The sequence below is a fragment of the Synchiropus splendidus genome, chromosome 11 (assembly GCF_027744825.2).
Source record: "Synchiropus splendidus isolate RoL2022-P1 chromosome 11, RoL_Sspl_1.0, whole genome shotgun sequence".
In the NCBI taxonomy this organism is placed as follows: Eukaryota; Metazoa; Chordata; class Actinopteri; order Syngnathiformes; family Callionymidae; genus Synchiropus; species Synchiropus splendidus.
In genome coordinates, this window is record NC_071344.1 from 9,550,875 (window position 1) to 9,559,898 (window position 9,024).

The 9,024-nt window shown below is 39.5% G+C and overlaps 1 protein-coding gene across 7 annotated transcripts in view; it reads right to left on the reverse strand.

The window, feature by feature from the left end:
* Window positions 1-9,024, reverse strand: part of enox2 (ecto-NOX disulfide-thiol exchanger 2) — a 149,243-nt gene that overhangs the window by 105,435 nt on the left and 34,784 nt on the right. For 2 of the 7 annotated variants that reach the window (XM_053878318.1, XM_053878320.1), the window contains exon 2: window positions 11-89. The exons of the other annotated variants lie outside the window; for them this stretch is intronic. The gene's annotated coding sequence lies outside the window, so the exon portion shown is untranslated. The remainder of the gene's footprint in view (window positions 1-10; window positions 90-9,024) is intronic. 7 annotated transcript variants of the gene reach the window in all.

The following is a 9,024-nucleotide window of genomic DNA, read 5'->3' on the forward strand; positions in this document are numbered from 1 at the left end:
CATTTCCTACCAATAGGTGGCCTTGAGCAGTTGTCAGATCCCTCTTACTGGTTTTCACACTGCACTTCAGAGGTCTGGATTCCTTTTCACTATAACATGCAAAGGAGAACAGCTCGTCGTATCCATTTCTAGTTGAGAAAAGGGTGTACTGGAAAATTCAGGTCAGGCTATCAAGAGAGCTCTGTAACATAACATCTGACGGCATGTTTTCAGTAGTCAAGACTAACTTATCCAGTTAAATCGTGACGCAAATAGTGCTCTTGCATAAATGTGTCCTAAAACTTCTCTAGTTTCACAACTCTGTTTCTGCAGAATTTCTTCCATATTGCACAAAAATATGCCGTGATATGTGTGTCATACTCAATTAAGGCCGAGGCACATTGTAGCAATGATCCAGAAACATCTCTTGCCGAAATCAGTCACTAAGGCACATCAATTGCCTCAGGGAGGGGAAATTCATAATTCCTGTGATCATCCCTTTTTTTTTGGCACACAGTTCAGGCATTGACACAAACACATGTAGTTGATTTATGCTGATGACATACTGGATCTCACAGACATGCACATCACTGTTATTTAATGGAAACAGAGAATATTTGAACAAAAATGCACTCATGAAAGCTTGATATGAAAATCTAAGGCTAGGAGAGTTTTTGAAACAGATTTTCTTCATTGGACTTCGTTCACATTCTTCCACAAAAACATACAAAGCGTGACAGGGGACCAAGGGTTCGTCTGATGCTGAGGTTTATCTCTGCCACGCTAAATCACAACATGTTGCACCAAGAACCTGGTCTGATCTCAGAGCGCTTGTCTGGTCCAAAGACCCCACTAACAAGCAGAAGCTCCCACTTATTGGATAAGGTAGAATTCTGACACAAGAGAGAGCCATAAAAATAGTGGTGCAATGGCACGGCTTGGCCAGAAAGCATGACCTACGAGTGTCTACTTTTAAGCCTGTGCAACAGAAACTAAAACTACTTCTTGAGACAGAGGAGGCTCGAGATATATATATATATTTTTTATACATATATTTACACATACATACACACATAAACACATTAGAGATGCACCAAAGGTGGATTGGACGTAAGTCGAATGCCATTCAAAATAGCTGACGCAAGGGTTATAGGTGCTACTGTAGTGGTAGATCGCTGTGAGAGAGTGAGATGCTGGGATATTGTGCTGCCGTAACTGATGTACACGATGCCAGCTGGCCACTTAAAACACTTTAAAAAATTAAATGCAATTCTATTCTCACTCTCCAACACTGAACTGAAACACATAACACTGTTTGCAGGCTTTGGATCACACTTTGCACAGAAGCATCGCCATGATGATGGTCGGAACCAGCCGCACTTAATACTGGACACGGTCAGCAAAGAAAAGAGAAAGATCAAATACAGAGGAAACTTGTGATATACGGGTCATAAAGAACAAAATAACTTGTGTGGAACCGCTCCTGTTCGGTTAACAACCAACCAGGGAGTGAGCCACAAAGTCGGGGCAGTTACCGCTAAAAGTGGAGGATTGTGTTGCCAGATTTTTCTCTGCGCTTCACGAATGGGGGAGCGTTTGCCTGAATTTCGTCAGTGGTCTGGCAGAGTTCATTTAATCTCTGTGACACATTTTTGTATTTAAAAAGCACATTCTACTAAAACCCGTTAGACCTCGATTGAAAGCTCAATCTGATCGTGTCACACGCCACTCATCGCTTCGGTGACTCTTTGAATTTTTGCCATTGTTGAATTATTTTTCACTCATCATTTAATACTTTATCAACTTTTTTTTTTTTTTTAATCAAAGCGAAGTTTGCTGTTGACACGCCATTGTGTTGGAAATAGCTGACTTGTTTCTCATCACAGAAATTCTGCATTTGCATACAAAACATGGTCAACCACATATCTCCATTAATCCTTGAATAATTCACGACTTTTGAAATGTGTCATCCTGACAGATAAGGCGAAGGGCGAAGCACTGCGATTCCTTCTGTGGGTGGCTGATGTCTTGCACAGAAATGGGAAGACATGCTACGCTGTCCATAGCAATGTGGTGTGTTATGTAGGAACTTATGGTACAAAACGATTATTCAATTAAAAAGCACAGCCCCTGTATTTGATGTGTACCACATCACTATGTATTCTTTTGAACTATACAGCCCTATAAACAGGATGTAAAGGGTGACTTTAATGCAACGACTTGTTCACAAATGTACTCCAAAACAAAGCCATCACTTGAATTCAGTTTCACTATGGAGTCATGTTTGTTCAGATGAGCCGTTTCCCAATGAGTGGATGAAATAAAGAAGGAAAAACTCCAATGTTTGCAGGACTCTCTCTTACATCAGTTTCTCATTACCACCCGGCCAATCCTGAGAAACTGCTCACAGTGTCTGAAATATGATCCATAAAGCCCAGTGGCACTATAAACCCAGAGTCATGGCTGATTTGTGAATCCAATTACCTTGCTGTCTGTAATGGCTGTGTTTGGTGCCCTGATGTTAAGTCTGCTGTCAGCATTTGTCCTTAAGGAGGAATACAGGAGAAAAGGACTGCCATTCAGCATGAAGGTGGAATCATCCAAGCGACCGCCCTGATGTATGAAAATAATGTTGTTCCAAAGGAAAAGGTTTATTTTGATGACAAAGGGGTCAAACTGAGGTCAGGCCACATACAGGCATGTTCTGAAGACATACAGACAGGTTGAAGAAAACTAGACTTTCAGAAAGCAAAACAATCAACCATCACCTATTAGCTACTTTTAAAAGGCGCTCATTCAAATCCCTGCTGCCCAGTTACATTTTTCAAAACAAGACGGACGAGACCGAAGACAGCGTGATATGATCCATACATTACATACCGGTTGTATACACACCAGACCACTCAAAGTTGCATCAAGAAAATTATATGAAGAAAACACTTGGCTCAGTAGACGTGATCAGTTCCAACCTGCTTTAAAGGCTAAACACGTTTATTGACCAAACTCTATTAATACAAATGGGTATTTCAAAGCGTTTTAAAGGGAAAACATATATAGCCGCTCTGTACATCTCATTATTCTGGGCTAACATGAAAGAGCCAACAGTGGCAGAACTGCTTACATGATTCTCACCGGTTCAAAAGAAAGTGTCCATTCCTCTGGCCGAGATTTGAATTCACACTCCCTCCATTTGACAGAACACCGTCCTCAGCGCAAATGAGTGTACACTGAGAATCCACTCGAAATTAGCCGACGCACTTGGCTCATAAAACAACCGTATAAAAAATAAATGGCCCTAGGCTTGTCGCATAAATCCCAGGGTCATAGAGCTTTATTCTGTGAAAAATGTTCTATATATTACCCAAACTAACAGTGCACCATTCCAAAGACCGTCCTCAATGGTTTTTAACACTTTACTTTAAATACATTTTGCTCAGCCCCTGAGGTGAAGCACTACAGACACTTCAATTGTACTGTCCTTCATGTTGGCTAAACCACAAAAAGAATTGCATTATGTGCATCAGTTCAAATGCATGATTACAAGTCAGCAACATTTCAATCGAGTCTGTCATAAAGTACAGTCCAAAAAAGAAAAGAATCGGCCTTTCTCCTGTGTGTTTTAAAGCGAACAAATATAACAATAGAGTATTGTTCTGTTTATTGTAAGTAAACAATGTCAACTACTATTTACTTTCGACTTTGTCTCACAAACTTTCGGAAGAGACATGTATTTGGAGCATTCTCACTTCACTTACTTTCTCGTGTCTCTTTCCAACCGACTCTCAGAAGTACCCCAACACTATCTTGAAGGGGGGTAGAGCGTAAATTGAGCTGGGGTCACGACTGCTGGCCATGCTTTCCTAAACAAGCGACAGTGAAGGCGAGTCTGTTTTCATAGATAGCAAAAGGGTGATCCAAACAATAATAGAAAACATGAAAAAAGCAACCATGTAATTATGTATTCACAGCTCGCCAACAGTGGGTAAAAGTATTCACTGTCCTGCTGTTGAACTTAGCTGACATTCCAAAGAGCTAAAGTAGTGAAGGCAATAATTTAAAGAACCCAGCAGCAAATTACATTCCTGACATCAAATGCAACACTGTGTGATTCCATTTCAAAACTGCCGACCTCTAATTATTCAAAGTGAAGGGAGAAATGCATCAAAACTAATATTGGCCAGTTCAAACGTGTTTGCGTGCCAAAAAAGCATTGCATTTATCCAACAGCTGGGGTCCGACTTCATAGCAGTAAACAAGCAAGTACAGGGATGCCATTGAGCGCTTACAACCAACCTTTGAGAGCTGTTGAAATTATTATTATTTTTTTACTTCAACGCTATTAAAAGACCCCATACATAGCCATTTCTTTAACAGGTTTTGGTGCGAAGTAGACATGAACATGAACTCTTAGGAAAACTATTACAAAAGCATTCTATAAAAAAAAAAAAAAAAAAAAAAAAAAAAAAATCACCTTAAAAAGAGAAAACTTTCACAAAAACAATCAACAAAATCATCTCTACAAGAATAATATATCTATACATCGAAGTGATAATAGATGACAACAACAAATTGTTTTATGTTGTGTTATATATAAGTATAAAGTATAGGATAGAAAATGGAACCAAAATGCAACAAAGAGTTCAAGGTATGTTATGAGTTTCTCGGAATATTTAAAAAAAGGTTTTATTTTCCATTGTGTCAGTCATTTAATTCATACCGATAAAGTCTTGACCACCAACATTTGAATGTTAAATCGGTTAACAAAAAACACAAAATTACATTTTAAAATCCTTTCAAACTCCATCACTAGCCTTAAAATCTCTTACCACACTACCATCCTGTTAGCCATTACCTCCTCCAAAAGTAAAAAGGTCCATAAGTCTGAGCACGTCTCTATTATCTAGGAGTGATGGCTACTTGCCAGGCAAACATTCTCTGGACAACACTGCCTAAACTGCTGAAACACTGTCTCAGCTTTCTCAACACCCCCGGGATGTATGTTCAACATACCAGTCCTGGGATGAGATACAAGCCAAATGGTTTTAGTTTTTATATAATATGATACAAGCTGAAGTGTAATAAATGTCTTGTGTTTCCTTCTATGAATTTGTGTCATTGCTAAACTACAGTGCAAGTAAAAGCCTACAAGTTCAGCATGCATACAAATAAAAGTTTGGAGCAGGCAGGTAATTTATCATCCTGCATGAGGGCAGAAAGTATTGAAATCCAATTTCTAAAGCAGCTGTGGACGCAGGTAAATTTTCTTCCGTAGATCAGTACTATATCCCACTGGTCATCGATCATACTTGCTGTTCTACTTTTGTTTTCTTCTTTTGGCACTGTTCCTGTTCAACAAACACTGCAGTGCAGAATTTGCAGCATTTGATAATAAAATGTAAATACCAGTATTACCAGTAGCAGGATCTAATTTGCTTAAATAGGGATATAATTCATAAACATAAAGATTTCCCAACAGGTTTTTGTCCCACAGTACCAACTTGTCAGAGAAACAGAGCAGCTTCTGTCCTCATCTGCTCCGCATGTTTCACCAGAGAGCAGGACTTTATTTGAAAAGCTGCATTCCATACTCTCACTGTGGGAACATTTTAGTAGCACTGAATGGTGTGCAACATAAATCATGGTGCGACTGCTACGAGACTCAAAATCTAGTTGTCGGAGAGATCTCCAGAAAACTTTCTGGCTGAGGTATTTTATATTGTCTTTTGACATACATTGAAGATACATTATATTTTTTGGGATTTAAGGGATTCAGTATTGACCTTTATTGTCATCCCACATATAAAACAGGTTTTAAGAATAACAATGATTGACAATAGCGGTAAAATAAACATTTCCAGAAGTATCTTACAGCCAATTGTCTTAATAAGGCCCAAATAATGGTCTACACATAATGATAATCCATAATAATGTTTTTGTTCCAGTTTAGCTCCTTTCAGGACGACAATGCCTGGTTAGCTTCCTATCCTATAAGATTATCCTGTGGTCTGTGTTCTGATTTTTATGTTATAACAGCGTAGACCACATCACTCCATGCACTTCCATGTTTCCAGTTTTCTGGCTGTTGCGATGTTTTCTTCTTTGTTTTACCACATGGGATTTATGAACAGGGGGACAAGTTCCTTTACAATGTCTCACTAAATGTTTGAAATGCCAGGCAAACATTTGACATCTTTTTTTGACCATTTCTCAGCACGCCGTGGCGTATATAAGATAATAATAAAGAGCTAGCTTATGATCATTTGCAAAAAGACATTTGGTGACACAGCAGGAGCTGTAAATCAACAAGGTCTTTTCACTTCGAAGAGCCATGATTAGGAAATGACAGCTACAAGTCCTTAGTCCTCAGGTGCTTCAAACAGACACGTGCTCCTCCCTGTAATGACAACTTAAAACCAGACCAAATGAGTACCTTAAATAATAATGGAGGGAGGAAAAAACGTAATTACTGCATATGCTTCATGATTTTAAGTTGAACCTGTTCATTATATTGAGTGTTAGACACTCAGGGAAAAAAGGGAAAATGCAATACAAAAACTCAGGTTAACTTTATCTCGGGAGAACCACACATAACCTTTGGAGCAGTCAGTGTTTTCTTTTGACACATCAATACACTTTTGTCAGTCCACAAAAAGCTATTGACAGCAAGTGTCGGTCCAAAAATGAATCTGGTCACAGACTTCCTCCATCATAAAAACACAAGTTAGAGACACTGAGATCAGATTCAATCTAAGTGTTAAAAAGTCACAAATACCCTGTTCAGCATAGACTTTTGTGATTGACACATAAGTAGCAGTAGTAGTACAACAACAGCGTGGAATACCCACCGACCCTGGAGGAAAAAAACAATTGCCAGTGTACATAGGTAGCTATAGTAGCTATACTGTGTACTGAACATTTTTTTACAGGGCTCAATTTTACTTTTTTTATTGCTGTGCATGACTTCGTCACTCAAGGAAACTCTGATCATAGTTTGAGACACCATCAAGACTCAAGGGAGAGATACTTTACAGTTCTTATTCTGGGTTTGGTGGTTGGTAAGCAGAAAACTTTTTTTTTTTTTTTTTTTAATGAGAGGCAAAGACCCGTCCAACTGTTTAGATCCAAGTATCTGGTAGCAGACAGAGCTACTCTTCCTATTCCAGACCAACTGAGGAAACAAAACAATCGATCTCAGCATGTTTTCATAAACTAGTTCAGCCTCTCGGAGTTTACGCCAATCTGCAAATTAAGGAATCAGATTGCAAGATGTGTTTTTAATTGGCACTAAAATCTCTGCTGTGTCTCTTCCTGTGGTTCACAGTCTTGAAAAAGTCTTTAACTCATCATGGGTCCAACATAATGGAAGCCATGGTTAGTACAGATTTATTAAGTGCTACTCATTAAAATCATTCACCACTTGTAGCTGGCCTTTCACAGGCTGTTTCATAAGTTTATTGTATAATTCCTTTATGATCTTTTCTACCCTTGTTCTGTTGGGCAAGAAAATAAACCTGACATTTTACTTAGGGCAGAAGGCCATTCATTTTGCTTCTTGATATAGATGAAAACTTGAGCAGACATTTGTGGTTTTAAGTCTTTGTACAGGGAAAAATGTAGAAAAGTTCTATCCCAAATCTCAAAGTGAACAGCATAATCTACTTTCTTCCCAAGGCTTATGTTTTCTCTGCAGCTTAAAGAGAATGTCAGCAGGGTTTAACACGGCAGCACTTCGACCACAATCCAGGCTCAAACAACGCTCAAACGGAGCAAGCAGAGAAAAACGTGGATTATCAATCATGTGGCAAGTGAACTTTCTGCTGCAGGGTCTTTAACTCTGATTTCAAGGTTTCCCCGTGTGGTGCTTGCTCATCGAGAAAGTGATTAGAAATGAAGAGCTCTGTCACTGATATGGTTGGAGTCTCCAGAAGGCTGGCTGCAGACTGCCGAGCTTTAACAGCTCCTCATGCATGGTTGAGACTGGAGCGGCTTCCTCAGCTAACTCGGCTGATCTTCAGAAGTTTGTGCACACATTTCATAGATCATTTTTGGGTAAGAGATTAAACACTTATTTCACAAGATCTCATACAGGTTTTAGATGCAAACTCACCACCATACGTCTCTTCCTTTCTAGACAACATCTCGAAAACCTCAGAAACCACTCTCAGGGTGTCATTGTCATGGTCATTCTTCTGGCTAATATTGACACCGAATTAGGCTTCCAGCATTGCAGGGGCAGCATTCATGAGTTCTCACACTGTACTACCATGAGTGAAACACATGCTCATACACGGTACTAAATAAACCAAGTCACATAAATTAGTCCTCAGGGTGAAACAAATGCTGGTTACCCTTGTTCGACCACACTGGCCTAATTCAGTCCAGGTGACAGTGGTAACACTGGGCAGTATTTTTTTAAGAAATCCCAATGAGAACCCAGATGTTTATAGGAATAATACTCATCTGCTTTGATATGGGTTTCGGATTCTCCCTAGCGCGCAAGCAGAATAGGGGCCCACTTTGCTAGGATTTCTTCCTACGGTGGAAAGTTTTTGTGAGTGAAGTGTGACTCGCATTGTCAGCGTTTCCCAACCCTCAGCGCTCACTAACCATCTGTGGAGCAGGTCTCCACCTTTTAAACCACGACCGAGTGTTGAAAGAATAGCTTCACCTTCTCTGTCATGAACAAATCAACTCACAACCTAAAGTGGAAATCGGCCAAGCAACACTAAAACTACAAGAAAGATATTTCTTTTTATTGCATTCTACCAGTAACTGCTAAAATGCTTGTTCAGTGTAACAAAGTAGGTAAGAACTAGTTCTGAGAACTTGCCTGTTCATTAAATAATTGAGCACTTTTTAGACATGCGTTCATTAAAAATCCAATTATTTGCAGCGCTAGATTCAACCCACTTCCAATCCCAATGGTTTGTCTGCACACACGCTAAATTTAGACTCCCGTTGACGAGGCCTGCTCAACTCAACCGACGGATCACCCGTTCGGTAACCACATTTCCACCAGCTCATCTTATTTTCCCCCTGACATGT